This window comes from Camelus dromedarius, chromosome Y, assembly GCF_036321535.1.
Source record: "Camelus dromedarius isolate mCamDro1 chromosome Y, mCamDro1.pat, whole genome shotgun sequence".
Classification (NCBI taxonomy): domain Eukaryota; kingdom Metazoa; phylum Chordata; class Mammalia; order Artiodactyla; family Camelidae; genus Camelus; species Camelus dromedarius.
In genome coordinates this window covers 6,498,453-6,522,739 of record NC_087473.1, presented here as the reverse complement: position 1 = coordinate 6,522,739, position 24,287 = coordinate 6,498,453, and the positions used below count along the sequence as shown (strand labels likewise).

At 33.0% G+C, this 24,287-nt stretch overlaps 1 pseudogene; it reads right to left on the bottom strand.

Annotated features, from left to right (window-relative positions):
- Positions 1–301: 301 nt before the first annotated feature.
- Positions 302–18,338, bottom strand: LOC135320338 (heat shock transcription factor, Y-linked-like; annotated as a pseudogene).
- Positions 18,339–24,287: the final 5,949 nt, after the last annotated feature.

Genomic DNA, 24,287 nt, shown 5'->3' with positions numbered 1-24,287 from the left:
TAATACTTTCCAGAATGAACCAGAAGCCACTTAGTACTTTTCCATCTCCACATGTTTTAGGATTTTCCCAAATTTTTCCTTTTTCTCTTCTTCCTTACAAGGAATTATTCAAATTTACTCCCATATTTTTCCATGAAATAATCATATCAATCAAATATCTTTTTTTCTTTAAATGGTAACTTACTCTCCCATTTTACTCTTAAATATATTTAAAAAAAATAAGGAAAATACAGGTACACATGTATGTTTATTGTTCAAATACGAAAATAGCAGATATTTGTTGACATTTGCAAACATCAATTTAATCTTTGTTATCCTGTATAATCTGGTAGTCTCTGGTAGAACAGTTGTAATTAGGATGACGTTCATATCGTGCAGTTGGCTGATGAGTTGGCCATGAAAGAGAGATAGCTGATGTATCAACTATCACTGGCACTGGAAACAATGGGTTGCTCTCTGCTTGTAATTTAGAAAAAGAACCTTCATTGGCCGATATGTTGTGATATCTATTTGGAAAAGTAGAAGGATCCACCATCAGCCCAAGATAATTGCTCTGTTTGGGAGATAAGGTGCTGTACTGAGAAGAAGAAGTTGTAGTTGGAATGAAATTCACAACACGGCTATTTGCTTCAGTGTAGCTGCTTTGTGAGTGCATGTGGAAAGTGGTCAACTGATTTAAAATAGCACTTTGATCCACTGCATTTTGTTTTGGTGGTCTAAATGACATTGATGATGCAGGAGAAAAATCACCTCTCATTGGGGTAATTGTATCAACAACTATGTGGCTAGTAGAGGGCTTTCTTTTTAGTGGCATGTTTAAATTTGCAGAAGGTAAAAATGCACTTTCTCCTTTAGTGTCAGCCACAAAACCAGAAATATTATTATCCACATTACTCCCTTCTTTAAAGTGCTTCTTGTTGAAATCTTGAGCCAATGAGATACCAGGGAAGCATTATTAATCCCAACACTATTTTTATTCTCACTAAAATCTGGGGACAGCCTCATTTAAAATTTGGATTATGATAGAACTGCTGTTTAAAACAAAGGAGAAATATTTTAGTATTTATTTAAAACAAAATACAAGACTAAAATAAGCCTAATGTATACAACCTCAGATTTCACACTTACTATACAAAGATAATATAATCAAAATATGAACATTGCTGACTATTTTTTGAAATTTCTTATTTAGAAAATACACATTTAAATAGATTAGTCATCAAATTTGAAACGTTAGCATTTGCAGTAATGGTGAATGCCCTTTTTTAAAATCAGCTTTAACACTTTTATTTAGATTTGTGATAAGATTCATAGTTGCTAGCAATGTTTCTCATAATCTTGAATACTTAAAGCACTGTCCTCATATTTTAGAAAAAATAAAGTATTTTAGCCTTAGTAGTTTTATGCAATTTTCAAAATCTAGCTTTACATTTATACTACCATAGATTGATGAACAAAATAAAATTTTACTTATAAGTTAAGAAGAGGTGACTAAAATTTGTGAATACCTTGCTTAAAAAAAAGACTTCTTTTTCTTCTGCCAGAAAGTCAGCTAGACAAGCAGATCTTTGAAAATTCTGCTGCACTTTACTAAACCCATAGAGGTTAAGCTGTCTAACTAAACTTTTCATACTTCCAGTTTCAAATATTCTAAAAGGGGTATTTCTTTCCAAACTTCCTTTTTAAAGACATCTTCATTGTTCGCTATGGAAGTTCCATTATCATCCCACCAGATGGATTGAAATTGGTCACTCCCAACCATTTTCCAGAGTTTTCTTGGAAATGTCAGAGAATGAAAATCATTATCTTCATCTGGTTCAGAGACACAATGTGTGTAACATGGTCTTTTTATCAAGAATTCTTCACACAAAGTCTGAAAAGCATTTTCTTCAATCATAGACCTCAAATCCAAGTCCCCAGACAATGTTTGATCACACAATAGAGATATACTGGACTTTCCTGAACCATTTGGTCCATCTTTAGGAGACACATCTTGAATTTCTGAAGAAACATGTGCCAACTCAAATAACTTTTTTTACAGCTTCTTTTCTAGTCTGCATGATTTTGAGCACTGCAGCTTCAAATGCTGCTTTAGCAAGCCTGCACTCAGAAACTGCTAGGCCATCACAGTTGTTCTCAACCTGAGTAGCTGTGACAACACAAATTACTGGTATCCCAGCAACCCAAGTGTAACATTCAGCCAGTGTTTACTTCTCATTCATCCAGTTAAATTGAAATCTATAGGATGTTTATTTTTATAGTGTGATCTGCAAATATTATTCCCACTAAATCTTTTCAAATAAATTAAATTTGGGGTCTATAAAATTAAACCAATCTCCTTCCTTTTGTACACAAATATATAACAGATTTGTGAACAGAGAATAAAAAATGACCTAAATAATTAAACAAATTTTAAAGTTTTGGAATTTAAATTGAAATTTGTGTAAAACTTGTACAAAAAAGGTATAGCTATTTCACTATCATTTGTAATTAAAAGGATACATAATTTGATTTGGATATGGAAGTAGTTATTTATCAGTGTGCTTTATATTAAGTAGCTCTATATTCAAAAAATGAGCAGAATAAATATCAGTTTATTTGATATTTTTATATATAAATGGTAAATATTTATGAAATAAAAGTAGATTAAATCAATCAATCAAATTTAAGAAATCCCTAATGGGGTAATTTTTTTAAATTGTAGTTCAGAATTATAAGTAAAAAGAAATAATTTAATATTCTAATTTAAAATTACAAAAGAGAAAGTCTTATTCTATACTTACAAATGTTTATTTTTGTCATTCATTCACTCACAGGTATTTCAGTCAGTACAAGGAACAAATTTTCTAGTCTTATTAATAATCCACACTCTTGTGGCTCCAGTTCATTGTACTGAAATGATATTGCTAAATAAACTTTTGCACAAGATCCTGGGTTCCATACCCAGTGCCTCCATTAAGGGGCAAACAAACAAACAAATAAATATCAGTAAATATGGTTTGGTGTGGAAAAGACCAGCTAAATACCTTTTAGGAAGAAATTTGTTTCTCAGTCCTGAAACAGTTTGCATTGTTAGTAAAATATGGCATTTTATGGCAAGTATTTTGTGCTCTACTTGTAAATAATAGCTATGTTCTCTGTCTGTAAACTGTAGTAAATCCAGTTCTACAAAAAGTTATATTTTTTTATACATACATTCCATTAAACATAAGCCAAATTCAAAATGAGACATAAAATTTTTAAATAAATAAATATACACTCAAGCTATAATGTAATTTTTTTCTTCAGTGTATGTATATTCTATTCTAAATAAATATTAGCATCCTGAAATCATGGCATATTATAAGTATTATAAAATATAGTTAAGTAGGATATAATTCTGATTCATAAATATTATTTAACATATGCAAATCAATAAATGTGATACCATAACTTAAAAAACAATGAATACAAAAATAATAATCTCAATAGATATAGGAAAATTATTGACAGAACTTAACTTAACTTTTTTATGAAAAATTTCTTAACAAATTCGCTATAGGTAGAATGTAACTAAACATAATAACAGCCATATATGAAGAAAACCATGACTAACATCAAGCTCAATATTAACATACAGGAATGTTTTCCTCTGGACCAGTAATAAGAAAAAGTAGCTCATTCTTACAAGTCCTAAATTACACTATTAGTAGTCCTAGACAGAACAACTCATCAAGAAAATAACATAAAAGGCATTCAACTTGTAAAAAAGCAGTAAAACTTTTACAGATGACATAATTTCACATAGAAAACTCCATAGACTCCTCAAGTGACTGTTAGAAATAATGAACAAATGTATTAAACTTGCACAATACAGAATCAATATACAAAAATCAGTTGCACTTTTATATACTAACAACATATTATCAGAAAGGGAAATTAAGAAAACAATTGTGTGTACAATTATATCAAAAAGACTAAAATAGGAATAATTTAATAAGTGAAATAAAAGAGATAAACATAAATCTATTAGTTACAGGTACAAGAAATATAAGTAAACAAAATAAATAGAAAGATATTCTGTGCTCATGGATTGTATGCAATGTGAGGAAATATCCTAATCTATCTTTTACATTATCAATCTTCCCAGCACTACTTATTGAAGAGAATGCCTTTTCTTAATTTTATACTCTTGCTTCTTTTTCATGGGTTAATTGATCATAGGTGTTATGGATTATATCTGCTTACTCTATTCTCTTCTATTCATTGGCATCTGTTTTAGAGCCAGTATCATGTTGTTTTAATTACTAAAGCTTTGTATTACAGTTTAAAATCAGAAAACCTTATACTATTAGACAATACTTTTTTCAAATTTGTATTGGGAACTCATGGTATTTGTTGTTACATATAAATTTTGAAATTATTTGTTCTATTTAATTGAAAATTCTCCTGGGTATTTTGATATGAATCACACTAAATGTAGATTGCTTTTGGTAGTAAGGTTGTTTTAAACACATAGTTTCACATCATTAACATAAGAGATCTTTTCAATTCTTTGGATCACTTTTAATTTCTTTCAGCACAATTTTCCTTTTTTTATGTATAGGTTTTCACATTATGTGTTAACTTCATTTCTAGGTATTCTTTACATATATATATAATTATATACATAATATTTATAAACACGTTTCCTACACAAATACAGCAGTCAGAAGGCAGTGACAAGACATATTCAAAGTCCTGAATGAAAGGAAGCTGTAATTTAAGATAATTTATCAAGCAAGACTATACCTTGGAAAAGAAGGAGAAATAAATAACTTCTACACAAGCAAATACTAAAAGAAAATAGCAACAGAAAGAAAATAATGAAAGATCTACTCTAAATACAAAAGAAGCAGGATGCTATAAAAAGAAGAAAGGCATAATTAGAAAGTCAATAGCTACAATGACTTACAAAAGAATAAACATGACGTTGTAAAAGAGGACATCAAAATTTTTAAGGGTCAGAGATTGAACACAACAACACAGACTATTATCTTCTTTTTTCTGTTCTCTGTAGAATGGGTTAGAATTTGTATTACTATCAGTTAAAATAAACAGATTTAGAAATAAGCCCTTTTACACACAAAAATGGTAACCATAAGTCAAAAGCTTACAATGAACTCACAAAACCAAAAAGAATCCAAGATAATAAAAGAAAATTAACAAGCCACAAAAAGAAAAAGTAATGAACAAAAAGGAAATGCCAAATCAACTGGAAAATGATGTTCAAAATGGAAATAAACAACCATCTATCAATAATTATCACAAATGTTAATAGAATAAGTGCTTCAATAAAAAGATATATATTGTCAGATGGGATAATATAACAAGACCCTACATTATGAAGCATACAAGAGACCTACTTTAGGGAGAGGAACACACATCAATTGAAAGTAAGAGGATGGACAAATATATTCCATGCAAAAGGACATGACAAGAAATCAGGACTAGCAGTACTGATTTCACACAAAATAGAATTTAAAACAAAGGCCGCAGAGAAAGATAAACAAGGACATGCTATAATGATTAAGCGATCAATACAAAATTAGGGTATTATACACTTTAAGATATATGCACTCAATATTTTAGCACCTAAATACATAAAGCAAATACTAATAGATAAACAGGGAGAAATTGATGGGACAACAATCATAGTAGGAGACTATAGCACCCCACTACCATCATTGGAGTTGTCTTTCAGAAAGAAAATTAATAAGGGAACAAAGACACTAAAAGATAAATTAAAATATTAGGACTTGGTTGATATTTTCAAAACAGTACATCTCCCCAAAACAGAATATACATTCTTTTCCAGTGCACATGGAACATTTTCTAGGAAAGATTATGTACTCAGGCACAGAAATACCCTCAACAAATTTGAGAAGATAAAAATTATTTCAAGCATCTTTTCTGAATACCATGAAACTAGAAATCAATTACAGAAAAACCAGGGAGAAAAAAATGACACCATGTAGATAAAAATACATGATACTAAAACAACGGTGTTGATGAAGTTAAAGAAGAAATAAAAAAACATCTTGAGAAAAATGACACAAACACTACAACAAGTCTATGGAATACACTTAAAGCAGGCTTAACAGGGAAGTTCATAGTGACAAGGCCCTCCTCAAAGTAGAAGTGCAATTTCAAATATATACTCTAACATTGTATGAAAATAATCATGAAAAGAAGAGCAAACAAAACCAAAAGTCAGCAGAAACAGGGAAATAATAATGATCAATGATGAAAGAATTCATATAGAGATTAAAAAACACAGAAAAATATTCAAAAACTTTTTTGAAATTGTAAACAAAATTGAGAGAGAACACAAGAAATATATGAAATGAAAATGAAAGAACTACAAAGAGTACCACACATTTGCAAAATATCATAAGGGACTGCCATGAACAACTGTATGGAAACAAACTCAATAACCTAGAAGAAATGGAGAAGTTTCTGGAAACATTCAGCCCACCAATATTGCATCAAGAAGAAATTGACCATTTGAACAGACAGATCACCAGAAATGGAATAGAATTATCAATAAAATACAAAAATCTCTGCAAACAAAAATTCAGAACCAAATAGTTTCACTGGAGAATGTGACCAAACATACAAAGAAAAATCCATACCAGTCCTCCTCAAACTCTTCCAAATGATTGATATGGAGAGAGAACTCCCAAACTCACACCATAAGGCCAATATCAACCTGATACCAAAACCAGACAAAGACACTACCCTAAAAGAAAGTTATAGGCCAATATCATTGATAAACACAGATGTAAAAGTCCTTAAGAAATTATTAACAAACAGAATCCAACAGCATGTAAAAAAAGATCATACACCATGATCAAGTTAGGTTCATCCCAGGAAAACAAGAATGGCTAAGCATATGCAAATCAATCAATAAATTGTGATACATCATATCAACAAAAGAGAGGACAAAAACCACATGATCATCTCAGTAGATGCAGAAAAAGCTTTTGATAAAATTTAACACCTATTTGCAATAAAAATTCTTATCCCAGTGGGCATAGAGGGACCATATCTCAACATAATGAAAGCTATTTTTGATAAACATATAGCCAGCAAATTACTCAGGGGTGAAAATCTAAAACCATTCCCACAAAAATCTGAGACAAGACAAGGTTGCCCATCCTCACAATTTCTATTCAATATAGCCTTGGAATTCCTAGCAACAACGATCAGGCAAGAAAAAGAAATAAAAAGATTCAGACTGGAAAGGAAGAGGTAACACTGTTACGGTATGCAGACATGACACTATACATAGGAAACTCTAAAAGCCTCACAAAAAATACTTAGGCTAATAAAGGAACTGGGCAAGCTAGCCAGAATAATGTACAAAAATCAATTGTTTTTCTTTTAACTAACAGTGAATCAACAGGAAAACAAAGTATAGAAACAACCACTTTAAAAACTGCACCCAAAAGTATAAAATGTTTAGGAATAAATCGGACCAAGGAGGTGAATGAATTATACATGGAGAACTAGAAAACATTGATTGAGGGAATTAAAAAAGATTTGAAGACTTTAAAAGATACACAATGTTCTTTTAAAGGAAGAGACAATATTGTTAAAATGCCCATAATGCCCAAGGCAATCCACAGAATTAATGTAAATTCCTATCAAATTATGCAAAACATTTCTTTTTAGGACTGGAACAAATGATCCTAAGATTTATATGCAATCAGAAAAGATTCATAATTTCCAAAGCAATATTGAAGTAAAAGATAGAGGCTGGAGGAATAACAAGCCTGGTCTCCATACTCTATTTCAGAGCTAGACGATAATCAAAATGACATGATATTGGGAGAGAAACGGGCATATGGCCAATGGAACAGATAAGCGAACCTAGGAATAAATCTACATGCCAATGCTCAAATAAACTTGGAGAAAGTAGCCAAGAATATGACACAGAAAAGACAATCTGTTCACCAACTGGTGTTGGGAAAACTGGATAGCAGCATGCAGAGCAATGGAATTAGAACACTCCTTCACTCATACAGAAGAATAAACTCAAAATGGCTTGAAGATTTAAATGTAAGGCAAGACACAGTAAATATCCTAGAAGAAAACTTAGGCAAAACACTCTGAGATAAATCTCAGCAATGATCTCCTATAACAGCCTACCCAGGTAATGGATATAAGAGCAAAATTAATACATTGGACCTAATTAAACATATAAGCTTTTGCACAACAAAGGGAGCCATAAAACAAAGCTAAATGACAAGCTACAGGATGAAAGAAAATACTTAGAACTGATGCAATTAGCAAAGGCTTTATTTCCAAAATATAAAGAGCTCATACAACCTAATGATAATAAAAAAAAAGAAAAATAATCTGAAAATGGGCAGAAACCTTAAATAAGCAATTCTCCAATAAAGACATACAAATGCCAAATAGATATATGAAAATAAAAATGCTCACTATCATTAATTATCAGAGAAATGCAAGTCATAACTGTAATGAAGTATCACCTCACAATAGTCAGAAAGGCCATCATCCAAAAGTCCACAAACAATGAATGCTGGGGAAGCTGTGGAGAAAGTGATCCCTCCTAAACTGTTGGTAAGAATGTAGTTTGGAGCAGTCATTGTGGAAAACTGCATGGGGATTCCTCAAAAGACTGAAAATATAATTAACGTACAATCCAGCAATTCCACTTCTGGGTATATGTCAAAGAGGACCCTAATTCCAAAGGACACCTGCACCCCAATGTTCATAGCAGTGCTATATACAACACCCCCGACATGGAAGCAACCTAATTGTCCATCAACAGATGACAAGATACAGCAGTAGTGGCATATTTACACAACAGAATAATACTCTGCCATAAAAAATGATAAAACAATGACATTGCCGCAAAATGGGTGTCCCCAAAAATTGTCATTCTAATTGAAGTAAGCCAGAAAGAGAAAGAAAAATAACACATGACATGACATATATGGAACCTTAAAAATAATGTTAGATGAGGGCACTATGATTCCATCTACAAAACCGAAACACACTCACAGATCTACTAAATATTCTTATGGTTCCTGTGGAAAGGGTCTGGGAGAGGATATATTTGGAACCTGTAAGTTTATACATGTTATCCACTATATATAAAAATAGATATTTTCAAAAGATGTTTTGTATGACACAGGGCTGTATGTTAAATACCGTGAAGTAACCTTTAATAGGAACACAAATATATGCATGAACTGGGACACTGTGCTATACACCACAGATTGACACATTGTAAATGGCAGTATTTCAATTATAAATAAACGAATAAATAATAAGTAAATAAGCAAAATGAGTAAATAAATAAATAAATAAATAAATATATAATATTTAATAAGAAAAGGAATACAAAGATTCACACTACTTAACTTTACACCTCAAGAATCTAGGACAAAAAAGAAGGGATAAGGAAGAAAATTGAATGAATCAGAGTAAGGCAAATAACAACAGAAACAATGGAAATGATAAAAAGAAAAAATAATTAAGTCTGTTCCTTTTAAACATATATTGGAGAAACGTTTAGTTTGGCTAAGAAAATAAAGACTCAAATAAAATTAGAAATAAAAGAGAAGATATTACCACTGATGTTACACAGATACATAGGATCATAAGAAATTACCACTAGCCAAAATTTCAATGACCTAGAACAACAGACATATTCCCAGAAACATGTGTCTTCCAATACTGACTCAAGAAGAAATTAGAAAGTTAAACAGAGCAAAAGTGTGTATGAGTAAATCAGTAATCCAAAACTCCCAAAGCAGTAATTATTTACAAGATGACTTTACTGGTGAATTCTGTCATACATTTGAAGAGAATTTTTCACCAATTCTTCCCCAAACCTTCCAAGAATTTGAAGGGGTGAAAGATTCCAAACTGGTTTTATGATGCCAGCTTTTTTTGCAAAACAAAGCTAGAAAGGACATTATATGCAAAGTATAGAATAATATCCCTGATGAATGTATGTGCCAAAATTCTCAACAAAACACAAGCAAAATGAGTTCAACAACACATTTAACATATCATACATTATGAGTAAAGGGATTTATCCCTGGGTTTAAGGATAATTCAAAATATTCAAATCAATAAATTTGAAATGCCACACTAATAGAATGAGAAATAAAAATCACATAATCTTCTCAATAGGTGCAGAAAGATCCTTGTATATAATACAAAATCTTTTATGATTCTTCCAACAAATTAAATTAACCCTGTCAGTGGCACGATACCATATACACACAGTGTGTGGAGAGAAGCTATACATTTCTCTGTTTATTGATTCTTAGAAAAAGGGTTCATATATCACATGCACAATGCCTCACATATCATCTAAGTTATAACAATGTTAATAATCTGAAGCTATTTGTGTCCCCATGCTCCTGCAGTAAGCACAGGATGATAAATGATCACGGATTTCTTTAAAGTTCATCATGAAATTTCATTAAATAGGCCATCTCTTATCCAGCCAGCTGTGCCTGTCTTAGGTTGTCCTCCTCTGAGGATCTTACCCATCATTTGCTATCCAACCATCCATACTGGATATATTGAGTAGGCCATTTCTTATCCAGCCTGGATATGTGACATTCCTAACAGTTTGTTTATCAGTTCAGCACATGGGCTTATTCTCTAGAGACTTCAGACAGGGGCCTGCAAACCCAACGTCCCTTGACAGAAAAGTGGATGAAGAAAATTTGATGTATATATAAAATGAATCAATAATTTACAATCCTTTCAACACTGTTCACGGTGTTCCTTTTCCTCCACCAACATCTATTTCTTTTTTTTTTTTGATGAGAGCCTTCTGACAAGTGTGAGGTCTTATCTTTTCCTCCACCAACATCTATTTCTTTTTTTTTTGATGAGAGCCTTCTGACAAGTGTGAGGTCTTATCTCATTTTTGGTTTATTACTTTTCAAATAATTTATAACTCTGAATATATTTTCTTGCATCATTTAGCCAACTGCATATTATCTATGGAAATTTGAGTCAGATCTATCTATTCAGTTCCTAAGGACATTATTTTAAGTTGGATTTTTTGGTCTTTTTTGTTGTTGCTGTGGGGTATGAGTTTGCCATATATTTTGGATATTAACACTTGATTGGAAAATATCACTTGCAAATATATCCTCCAATTGTGTTGGTTGACTTCATTTTATTGATCATTTCCTCTGATGATCAAACAGATTTACACTGTTTGTAAATCTGTTTAGAGTGATACAATCATATTTCTTTAGTTTTGCTTCTGCTTCCCTTGCCATAGGAGATATATGTAGAATCCAATTAAGACCAATGTCACAGTGTACTTCCTATGTTTTACCCTAGGATTCTTTGTCTTCAGGTTTTATATGCTTTATATGTCCAAGAGTGGGATTGCTGGGTCATATGATGACTAATTTTATTTTTTAAAAGAATCCAAACTGTATCCAATGTGGTTTCAAAAATTTTCATTCCCACCAACAGCGTAGGAGACTTCCTTTTCCTCCACAACCTGCCCAGCATTTATAATTTGTAGACATTTTGAAGACAGCCCTTCTCATTTGTGTGAGGTAAAATATTATTTTATTTTTATCTTGCCTTGGTATAATGATTAGTAATGTGAGCATGATTTTATGTTCCTGTTTGTCATCTGTGTGTCTTCTTTAGAGAATTGTCTTCTGCTCACTTTCTGGGTGAGTTGTTTGTAAATTTTTGAAATGGGGTTGTATGAACGATTTGTGTATTTTAGAAATTAGCCTCTTGTTGACTGCATTGTTTCCAAATATTTTCTCCCATTTGAACGTTTATCTTTTCATTTTGTTTATTTTGTTGTGTAGACACTTGTAAGTTTAATTAGGACCTATTTGTTTATTTTGCATTCATAATTTTCGACTTCGGAGAGTGACATAAGAAAATTTCGCTATAATTTGTGTCTTGTTTTGCCTATGTTAGCTTCTAGGAGTTTTATTGTGTCATGTATCAGATTCAGATCTTTAAAACATTTTGAGTTTATTTTTGTAATGTGTGAGGGAGTGTTCTAATTTCATTGATTTCCATGTAGCTGTGTAGCTTTCTCAACATCACTTGTTGAAGACTGTCTTTTAGGCATTGTATATTTTTGTTTCTTTGTCATAGGTTAATTGACCATAGGTGTGCTGTTTTTTTTCTTCCTCTGTGTTCTGTTCCAGTGATATAGATATTTGTTTGTTTTCCAGTATTGTGCTGTTTTGATTACTGTATTTTTGTTATATAGTCTGAGATCTGGGAGGGTTATGCCTCCAACTTTGTTCTTTTACCTCAATGTTTCTTTTGCAGTTCTGGTTCTTTTGCAGTTCCATGTAAACTTAGGACTGTTTTTAATTTTGTGGGAAATATCATTTATTTCTATCTGAATCAAATTATACCTGTAGACATCTTTTGTATTATGTATATTTTAAAAATATTAATTCTTCTAAAATAAGACCTTGAGATTTCTTTCCATTTCTTTGCATCATCTTCAAATTTCTTTATCAGTGTCTTCTAGATTTTATTAAATTGGTTTATTCACAGGTATTTCATTTTTTGATGTGATTTCTTATGTATTTTTTAAATTATGAAGTATTTCATAGTTAGTGTAAAGAAATGTGACAGTTTTTGTATATTAATCATGAATCATGCTACTTTGATAAATGTATTTATTAGTTTTATTTATTTTTGTGTGGAGAAATTTTAGGGTTCCCTATATAGATTATCATGTCATCTGAAATAGTCACAGTTTTACTTCTTTCAATCCAACTTGAATAACTTTTTTCTTTACCAATTGCTGTTACTAGGACTTCCCATACTGTGTTTAATAGAAATGGTGAGAGTGGTCATCCTTGTCTTATTCCTTAATTTGGCTTTCAGTTTTTCACCTTTGCATATTATGTTGTCTGTGTGTCTGTAATAAATGAATTTAGTTAGGTTGAGATATGTTTCCTGTATCCTACTTTGGTAAGCGGTTTCTATTGTTGTTGCTGTTGTTGTTGTTGTTGTTGTTGTTTTTGTTGTTGTTGTTGTTGTTTTTGTTGTTGTTGTTGTTGTTGTTTTAATGAATAAATGTTGAAAATTGTGAAATGATTTTTTTGTGGGTTTATTCGGATGACAGCATTGTTTCCCTTTTTCTTTGGTTAACGTGTTGTATCAAACTGATTGATTTTTGTATTTTGAACCTCCCTTGTGACCATGCTATGAATCCAATTTGTCATGGTGTATGATAAATTTTATGTATTGCTGGATGTTGTTTGCTAATAATATTTTGTAGAATTTTTGCATCTGTATCAATCAAAGATATTGGCTTGAAGTTCTCTTTCCTGTACTTTGTTTGTTAGCTTTGCTATCAGTGTGATGATAGTGTCATAGAATTGATTTGGGAGTTTCCCTCATCTTCAGTATTTTGGAACAGTTTGAAGAGTATAAGTTCTGCTTTTTATTTTTGTACAGTTCTCCATGGAGCTGTTTAAATCTCCACATGTATTTAAAGATTTTTTTAAATGCAGATCCTATCTTTCTTCTACTAATCAGTTTGTTCATGTTAACTGTTTCTCCTTATCTCTGTCTCATTCTAGACATTTGTCTATTTCTTCTAAGTTGTCCAGATTATTATCATGAAACTGTTGACCAAATGATCCCTTTTTTGTATATCTGAGGTAACAATTGTTGTTTCTCTTCTTTTATTTCTTAATTTATTCCTTTGGAGCATCCCTGTTTTCTACAAGATGCACTTGGTAAGAGGTTTTTTGCTTTTGCTTATCTTAAAAAGAAAACAAAAACCAAATAGCATTGATTTTTCTATTGTTTGGCATCTTTTTTTTTCTATCTAAATTATATTTATGCCTGTAATATTTAGGATCATGTTTTTCTTTTTTTAATTTTTTTTATTGATTTACAATCATTTTACAAAGTTGCCTCCAGTTCCAGTCTAGAGCAAAATTTTTCAATTACAATGAACACATATATATTTGTTCTCACATCTTTATCTCTGTGAGCTGCCATAAGAAATTTTATATATTTCCCTGCAATATAAAGTAAAATCTTATCTATTCTACTATTTTGGCATCCCATTCTATCTCTTCCAAAACCACACAAACTTGGCAACCAAAACCTTATATTCTATGTCTGCGAGTCTATTTCTGTTTTGAATTTATGCTTCTTTTGTTTCATTTCATATTGTTTTTATATTTCACATATGAGCGATATCATATGGTATTTTTCTTTCTCTTTCTGGCCTACTTCACTTAGAATGACATTCTCCAGGAGCATCCATGTCGCTGAAAATGGAATTATGTGGTCGGTTTATATAGCTGAGCAGTATTCCATTGTAAAACTATACTGGCTTTTTTTTATCCAGTCATCTTTTGATGGACATTTAGGTTGTTTCCATGTCTTGTCTATTGTAAATAGCGCTGGCTATGAAGATTGGTGTGCAGGTGTCATCCTGAAGTAGGGTTCCTTCTGGATTTATGACCAGGAGTGGGATTCCTGGGTCATATGATAACTCTATTCCTAGGCTTTTGAAGAATCTCCATCCTGTTTTCCACAGTGGCTGCACCAATCAGCATTCCCACCAGCAGTGTAGGATGTTTCCCTATACTCCACAGCCTCTCCAGCATTTGTCATTTGTGGATTTTTGAATGATGGCCATTCTGACTGGTGTGAGGTGTTACCTCATTGTAGTTTTGATTTGCATTTCTCTGATAATCAGTGATACTGAGCATTTTTTGATATGCCTGTTGATCATCTGTATGTCTTTCTTGGGGAATGGCTTGTTTAGGTCTTCTGCCCATTTTTGGATTGGGTTGTTTGTATTTTCTTATTCAGCTGGATGACTACTTGTATATTCTGGAGATCCAGCCTTTGTCGGTTTCAATTGAAAAATTTTTTCCCATTCCGTAAGTTGTCTTTTAGTTTTACTTGTGGTTTGCTTACTGTGTAGATGCTTGCATATTTCATTAGGTCTCATTTGTTTCTTCTTGCTTTTATTTATTCTACGAGAAAATTTACGAGATATATGTCAGATAATATTTTGTCTATATTTTCCTCTAGGAGGTTTATTGTATCTTTTCTTATGTTTAAGACTTTGATCCATTCTGAGTTTATTTTTGTGCCTGGTGTAAGGGAGTGTTCTAGCTTCATTGATTTACATGCTGCTGTCCAGCTTTCACAACACCATTTGCTGAAGAGACTGTCTCTATTCCATTGTATATTCTTGCCTCCTTTGTTGAAGATTAATTGACCAAATATTTGTGGGTTCATTTCTGGGTTCTCTATTCTGTTCCATTGGCCTATATGTCTGTTTTTGTACCAATACAGTGCTGTCATGTTGACTGTAGCTCTATAGTATTATCTGAGTTGGTAGCATAAAGAAATGTCACTGATTTTTGAACCTGAATCTTGTAACCTTCTACGTTGCTGTATTTTTGATCACCTGTAGTATTTTTTGTGTGAATCTTGTAGGGTTTTCTAAATATAGTAACATGTCATCTGCATATAGTGAGAATTTTACCTCTTACTTTCCAACCTGGATCCCTTTTCCTTCTCTCTCTTCTTTGATAGCTATGGCTAAGACTTCCAAGACTATGTTGAGTAGAAGCAGTGATCATGTGCAACCTTGTCTTGTCCCAGATTTTAGTGGGAAGATTTTGACTTTCTCACTGTTGACTGTTATGCTGTCTGTAGATTTGTTATATATAGCTTTATGATATTGAGTTATGTTTCTTATATGCCCATTTTGGTGAGCGTTTTTATCATACAAGGGTGCTGAAATTTATCAAATGCTTTTCCTGCACCTATTGAGATGATCATGTGGTTTTGGACATTTCTCGTGTTAATGTGATATATAACACTGACTGATTTGCATATGTTGAACCACACCTGTGTCCCTGGGATGAACCCCATTTGGTTAGGATGTATAATCTTTTTTATGTGTTGTTGGATTCTATTTGCTACTATTTTGCTGAGGATTTTGGCATCAAGCTCATCAGTCATATTGGCCTATAATTCTTTTTTCTGGAATTGTCTTTGCCTGTTTGTGGTATCAGGATGATTGTGGCTTCATGGAACGACTTTGTGAGTATTCCCTCCTTTTCAATCTTATGGAAGAGTTTGAGAAGGGCTGGTATGAGTTCTTCTTTGTATGTTTGGTAGAATTCAGCATTGAGGCCATCCGGTCCTGGACTGTTATTTGTAGGGAGGTTTTATATTGCTATTTTGATTTCATTTCTAGTGATCTGTTTGTTCAAGGGGTCAGTTTTTTCTTGATTCAATCTTGGGGACAGTATGTTTCCAGAAACTTTTCCATTTTCTCTAGGTTATCCAGTTTGTTTCCATGGAGCTTTTCATAATATTCCTGTATGATATTCTGTCTTTCTATTTTATTTGTTGTAATTTCTTCATTCTCCTTTCTTATTTTGCTACTTTGTGCTCTCTCTCTTTCATTCTTTTTGAGTTTGGCTAGAAGTTTGTCGATTTTTCTTACTTTTTCAAAAATCCAGCTTTTGGACTGGTTGATTTTTTTCTTATGTTCTTTGTAAACTCCATTTTATTTATTTCCACCACAATATTTATAATTTCCTTCCTGCTGCTACCTTTTGGGCTTTTTCGTTCTTCCTTTTCCAGTTCATTCAGCTGGTGGGTTAAATTGTTTATTCGTGATTGTTCTTTTTTGAGGAAGGCCTGTATTGCTATAAACTCCCCTCTTAGCACTGCTTTTCCTGTGTCCCATAATTTTTGTGTGGTTTGGGTTTCATTTTATTTTATCTCAAGGTATTATTATTTTCATTTCAGCTTTAATTTCTTCATAGACCCATTGGTTTTTAAAAACATATTGTTTAATCTCCATGTTTTCCTTTAGTTCTCCTTTGTTTCTCTGTTGCTGATTTCTAGCTTCATGCCATTGTGGTCAGTAAAGATGCTCGAGGTAATTTCTATCTTCTTAAAATTGCTGAGAATTCTTTTGTGCCCGAGTACATGATCAAATCTGGAAAATATTCCATGTGCCCTTGAAAAGAATGTATATCTTATTTTGGGTGGGTGGCAATGTTTTGAAATTATCCACAAAATCTGATATTTCTTTTTTATTTTTTAATTTCTTTGTTGCCTGATTTATTTTCTGTCTCAGTGATCTGTCCAGTGATGTAAATGCAGTGTTGAAATCACTAACTATGATTCTATTCCCATCACTATCTCCCTTTATATCTGTTAGCAATTATTTTATGTATATAGGTGCTCCTCTATTTGGTGCATATGTATTAATGAGTGTACTATCCTCATCTAGGATCACTCCTTTAATCATTATAAAATGTCCTTCTTTGTCTTTCTTTATGAACTTTGTTTTAAAGTCTATTTTGTCTGAGATCAGTACTGCAACACCTGCTTTTCTGGCTTTTCCATTTGTATGGAATACCCTTTTCCATCCTTTCGCTCTCAATCTATATATGTCCTTCTCCCTGAATTGTGTCTCTTTTATGCAGCATATTTATATTTCTTGCCTTATTATCCAGCCTGCCAGTCTATGTATTTCGACTGGAGCATTTAGTCCATTCACATTTACAGTAATTGATGATAGGTTTGTGTTTATTGCCACTTTGACCTTATCTTTGCAGTTGATTTGTTACTTCCTCTTTGTTCCTTTCATCTTCCTTTTATGGTTTGGTAATTTTCCTTTGTATTATTATGAATTTTATTTAGTTTTAGTGACTCCTTGATAAGTTTTTGTTTTGTTGTTACCATTTTTTTAAGTCTATTAGCCCATTACTATAACTGATTTTATTAAACTGACAGTAACATGATCTGAAACCCATCTACAGGGAACAAAAAATTTTAAAAGGAAAGACAAAAAAAAATTCTGTAATTTCCTGCCTCCCTCTCACACTCTCAATGATTTGTATGTCTTGTTTTATAATTTTGTGTTTATTTCATTTGTAATTCATGAGTTATCACCTTTCCAGCTGTGAGTATCTAATTTCTGTAGCATTCTGCTGCTTTTCTATTTACAGTAGAACTTTCAATATTTCTTTTAGCATGGGTTTAGTGTTGCTAAACTCTTGTAAATTTTTCTTGTCTGTGAAATTCTTTATGTCTCCTTCTATCATAAAGGATAGCCTTGTTGACAAAAGTATCTTTGAGTATATTTTTTGTTCACTCAGGACTTTGAATATATCTTACCACTCCCTTCTGGCCTGTAGTGTTTATGTAGAGAGATCAGCTGAGATCCTTATGGGGGTTCCCATGTAACTCACTCTTCGCTTTTCTCTTGCTGCCTTTAGGATCACTTCTTTATCCTTGACTCTGGCCATCTTAATTTTATGTCTTTCTGTTTGGGTGTATTTAGGTCTTCCTGTTTGGGACACTCTGAGCTTACTGTACTTGGATATATCATTCCTCCTTTAAGTTTGGGAAGTTCTCAGTCATGAAATCTTCAAATACCTTTGCAATCCCCTTTGATCTTTCTTCCCCTTCTGGGACTTCTATCATGCTATGATTGACATGCTTTATATTATCCCATAGGTCTCTTATGCTTTTTTCATTTGTTTCTGGTTGTTTATCTTGCAGCTCTTCTGATTGGGTGCTTTCTATTGTCATGTCTTCTAAGTCACTAATTTGTTCCACTGTGTTATCTAGTCAGCATTGCACCGCCTTTAGATCATTCCTCATCTCAGTCAATGTATTTAGCTATTCTACTAAGCTCTTCTTTATAGCTGCCATTCCATTTTTGACATACTTTATATCTTTAAACTCTATCTCTTTTATTTCCTTCAGTACTTTGATCATTCCTTTTTTGAAATCTCCATCTAGTAGGCTATTAATGCCTATTTGAATGATCATTCTTTCAGGGGATTTCTCGTTCTTTTAATTTGGAATGCTTTCTCTCCTTCTTCATCTTGCTCCTACTTCTCTGGCACTGTGTTTTATGGATTATCAGTTATCTACTGTCATCCTAAAGGAGTTTATCTACCTAATGCCTATGTAGTAATATAAATTAGGAAAGAGAAAAAAGACAGAGAGATAAAGATTTTTAAAGAAGGGAGAAATAAAAATTTGAAAACATTGAATAATGACTATGAGAAAAGCAAGTGGGAGCAGAATTTTGAAAATTAATAATAATAAAAATATTTTAAAAAAATTTCAAAGGGAATAAATTGGGGTATATATTATTGTCTAAGAAGTAAAAATTAGGAGGGTAATAGAAAATGAAACAGGTAAAGACAGATTAAAAAAAAGGGGTGTTTTCGGTGTCCTCCTGGAGACTGTGTGATATTAATGTGAAGTCTTTTTGCCTTCATCCTGTTTTGGAAGCTCAGCTTGCTGTTTCCAGTGGCCTTCCATTGGAGCCCACATCTGTGCTACTCCCAGTGTCTGTCAGCAAGGAGATCACACATACATCCAACAGTGGATCAGGTGCAGCTCTCCTTCACTGTGGGCTGGCTTGCCACTGCCCTGCCCGATGCTGCAGTCAGATGTTGCATACTGACCAGGCAGGAGTCGACACAATGCCCTCTCCTGGCACCATGGTCAGGGGCTGCATTCCTGCCTAAAATGTGGGGGGCCACACATCCCTTCAGGGTGCCAGTGACTCCACTGCTCTCTGTCACTATGCACTCTGCCTCAGCTTTGCACCCAGGAGGTGGGCTCAGAGAAGACTGAGGAACAGCCCTGTGGCTGGTCTGGGACAAAACACAGCTCCTTCTTTGTCTTGGTGGAGCAAGTTCTCTGAGGAACCAGGACAGAAAGATCCTATCTTCCTAGGGCTGTAGACAAGTACCATGTGGCCATTTGGGCTGCTAAGCCTTGAGGTGTGGGTGCAGGTTTAGCCCCCACAGCCACCTGGGTGCAAAGCACCAGAGGGTATGGTGGCTGTGAATGAGCCTCACCTCTCTTCAACAAGAAACTTTTGTGGATTTTCAGAGATGGTTTATGCACCCTTCCACCCCAGGGTACATCTTCCCAGTTGTTTTATGGAAAGCTCTGTTCTGCCATGTGCACCCACAGCCATGGAACACAGCCCCCTGCTTTCCCCTGGGTGGCCTCAGTGCATCCATCCCCATCTTCCACCCAGCTACAGCAGCATGGCCCTGCCCCCAGATGCTGTGCTGCATCTTGGGCTAGGTAGCACAGGGACCCTCTTTGCCTGTTTAAATTAGTTCTGTCAGTCAACTGTTACTCTGTATAGATCCAAGCCTTGGAGTCTCCCCCTCCAACCTACTGGACTCTCAGTTGCAGAGGTGTGACTCCGTGAATGAGTGCCAGTCCTTCTTTCCTGCTCCCTCCCTGTGGGGCATGTCCAACTCTGTTTTGACTTTTCTTCCTTCTTTATTCCTTTTCTCCTACCAGATTTTTGGCATCTTTATCTTTTGAGTTGGACAATGATCCTTCAGGGTTCTGCAGGTTCACTGGTTCACTGAGTGGGTCTGTGGGTGTGACTCTTGTTGCACTTGTGGGAAAGGGTGAGCTACGAGTGTCCTTCTATTCCATCTTCTTGGCCTTCTGCCAAAATAGACTCACTTTATGGAGGAAGTTATACATAGTGTGGAAATAGATGGAGAAGTTATTTCATGGAAATGACAAGAAAGTGCAGATTGCAATGCTCAATTCATACAAAATATTTTTCAAAACAAGGGACACAATGAAAGTTTAAAATGAGATGATATAAAGAAAAAGAGATCAATATAAAAACAGGGTATTACACTCATTAACCTATATATGGATCCAACACCATAGATTCTAAATATAAAAAGAAATATTAGTAGACATTAGGGAATTAATTCATTATAAAATAATAATAGTAGACTAGTTTAACACCTCACTATTCTGATGGACAGATCATCCAGAAAGAATATCTGTAAGGAAACAGAGGTCTTAATAGCATATTAGATCATTTCATCCTATCTCAGTTATTGGACACTGTATCAGAAAAGCAGAACACATAAACTTTTCAAGTGTGCACACGACGTTATCTAAGGAATTAATCACATATTATGTCATGAAAAGAGCCTCAGAAAATTTAAGCAAATTTAGATTTCAGCAAGTATTTTTCCATACACAAAAGTATGAAACTATGCATCAACCCTAGAAAGAAAAACACCAAAATCACGAACATGAGATTAAACCACATCCTTTAAAAAAATAAAAAATGGTCAATGATGAAATCTAAGAGGTAATAAATCATACCTGGGAACAAACTACAATGAAAACACAGCTTCATAAAGTGTATGTGATGCAGCAAAGACAAATCTAAGAGGGAAGTTTAGAACAATTAAGGCCTTCTGCAAAAAACAAGAAATAACTCACACAAAGGACGAAGCTTACCTCCCATAATAACTAACAATAAGAAAAAACAAAACCCAAAGGCAGTAGAATGAGAAATCTTTAACGATTAGGTTCAAAATAAATAACATTAAAATTAAAAACTAAATTAAACATCATAAAAACAAGAGCTTTTTTTTCTTTAAACTATTAAGAAATTGATAAGCATTTAGCCAGGATTATCAAGAAATACAGAGTGGACCCAAACAAAATAAGAAATGAAACAGTAGAAATAACATCTGATATTACAGAAATACAAAAAGATTATGAAATTTGTATGAGCCATAACATGACAACAAACTGGATGATCAAAATGCAATGCACAAATTTCTAGAAACATACAGGCTGCCAACACTGAATAAAGAGAAAAATGAACACTTAAAAACAGCAATCAGTATAAGTTAAATAAAATCTATAATTTTAAAAAGACCCCTTCAACAAAATGCCTGGATGCCTTCATTTAAACTTCTTTCCCCCAAACTATTTCAAAAAATGAAGGAGGAAGGAAAATTACCAAAGTTATTCTATGAGACCACCATTAACCTGATAACAAATCCAGTCAAAGATATTACAAAAAAAAAAAATGAAAGCCAATATCTTTGATGAATATACATTCAAAACTCCTCAATAAAACATCAACAAATTAATCCAGCAATACATAGAAAGGATTACACACGATTATCAGTTGGATTCCTTCCAGAGTCACAAGGATGGTTCAACATACACAAATCAATCAACATTTTACATATCTAATAAAGGAAGGCAAAATTCACAGGACCATATCAATACACATAGAAAAAGTATTTGACAAAATTCAACATCCATTCATGATCAGAACTATCATGAAAGTGAGTACAATGGGAAAATCTCTCAACATATTATAGGCCATTTATAACATAATACTCAGTGGGAAAAGCTGAAAGCCTTCTAGGTAAATTCAGGAACATGACAAGCATTCCTACTCTCAGCACTTCTGTTTAATTGTAATAGAAGAAAAGAAAAGAAAAAGAAGTAAAAGAAAGGCAAAATGGAAAGAAATAGGCAAAATTGTCACAAGTACTGATGACATAACAATCTACATCGAGAGTCCTAAGGGGTCCACACAGACTATTATGAACAATAAATAATTTCAACAAGGGAGCAGGGTACAAGATAAATGTAAAGAAGTTTTGCATTTCTACACATTAATCATGAGATTCCATAAATTTTATATTGAAAGCAATACTATTTAAAATCCATCCCCCCAAATATCTTGGAATAAATGTAACCACATATGTGAAATTTCTACACACTGATAATTATAAAACATTGACAAAGTATTTAAAAATGATGAACAGAAATGGAAAGGTGCCTTGTGTTCTTGGATTGAAAGGGTTAATATTGTAAACATAGCCGTACTACACAAAGAAACCTACAGATTTAGTGCAATTCCTGTTACAAAGCTGTAGTATTTTACACACAACTAGAAAAAAAGAATTCTAAGTTTTACATGAAACCATTAAAAATTGCCGAAATGATCTTGAGATGAAACAAAAATTCTGGAGGTATAACCCTCCCAGACACTTTACTATACTACAAACCTACAGTAATAAAAACAGCATTGCATTGGCACACAGGTATAGTCAATACAAACAGATAGAGAGCCTAGAAATAATTCCACAAACCTATGATCTATGAATCTATGATAAAAGAGGCAAGAGTACACAGTGGATAAAAGACAGTCTCTTCAATGTATGGTGTTGGGAAAGCTGGATATCTACATGTAAAACAGTGAAATTAGAGCATTCCCTGACATCATATACAAAAATAAACTCCAAGTGTTTTAAGGACATAAATGTAAGACCTGATATTTCTAAAACTGCTAGAAGAGAATATAGGTGATACACTATTTTATATATATCATAGGAATATTTTCTTGTATCAGTCTCCTAAGGCAAAAGAATTAAAGGCAAAAATAAGGAAGTGGGACCTAAACATACTTGAAAACTTCTGCACAGCTAAGGACACTATCAATGAAATGAACATTGCCTGTATAACTGGAGAACATATTTGCAAACAATGCAAGTGACCAGGGGTTAATAAATGTAGATTAATAGATGTAACATGGATTTAAGTTACACAACTAAATGTGAAAAACAAAAACCCAATCAAAAAAAGAACAGAGCACCTGAATTAATATTTTTCCAAAGAAAACATACAGATGAGTAACAGACAAGTGATAAAAATACTCAACATTACTAATTATTAGGTAATTGCAAATCAAAACCACAATGAGTTATCATTTCACACTGGTCAAATGGCGATTATCAAAAGTACAAATAGTAGTGTTCTAGAGGATGTGGAAGAAATAAGGCTCTTGTGTACTCCTGGTAGGAATGTAATTTGGTACAACTTCTATGGAAAAAGTATTCAGATTTCTTTAAAAACTAAAAAGGGAAATACTTTATGACCCAGTAATACCTCTCCTAGGAAAAATCTGGGGAAAATCCCTAAATTGAGTAGAACCTATGTTCACAAAAGCACAGTTTATAATATGCAAGAGATTGAAGCAATCTAAGAGTCCACAATAGACTATTGACTTAAGAAGATATGATGATTCTATAAATATGCAATGCAATATTCCCCACCTATGAAAAATTTTAAAACATTGCTATTTCAAAATCACGAATGGGTCTAGTAAATATGCTTAGTGAAGTAACTTAGAGAAAGACTAAATTATATAATACAATTTATATGTGAAATCTAAAGAATAACAAATATCTGTGTAAATCTATCTATAGCAATCAATCGATAGATGACGGATAAATAGATACAAAGATAGACAGATATATGATAGAAATATAGATAGATAGATAGGTAAATAGATAGATAGATAGATAATAGAGAAATAGAGAGATAGAAAGATAGAGATTGACAGATTAGATAGACAGGACTGAAGCATA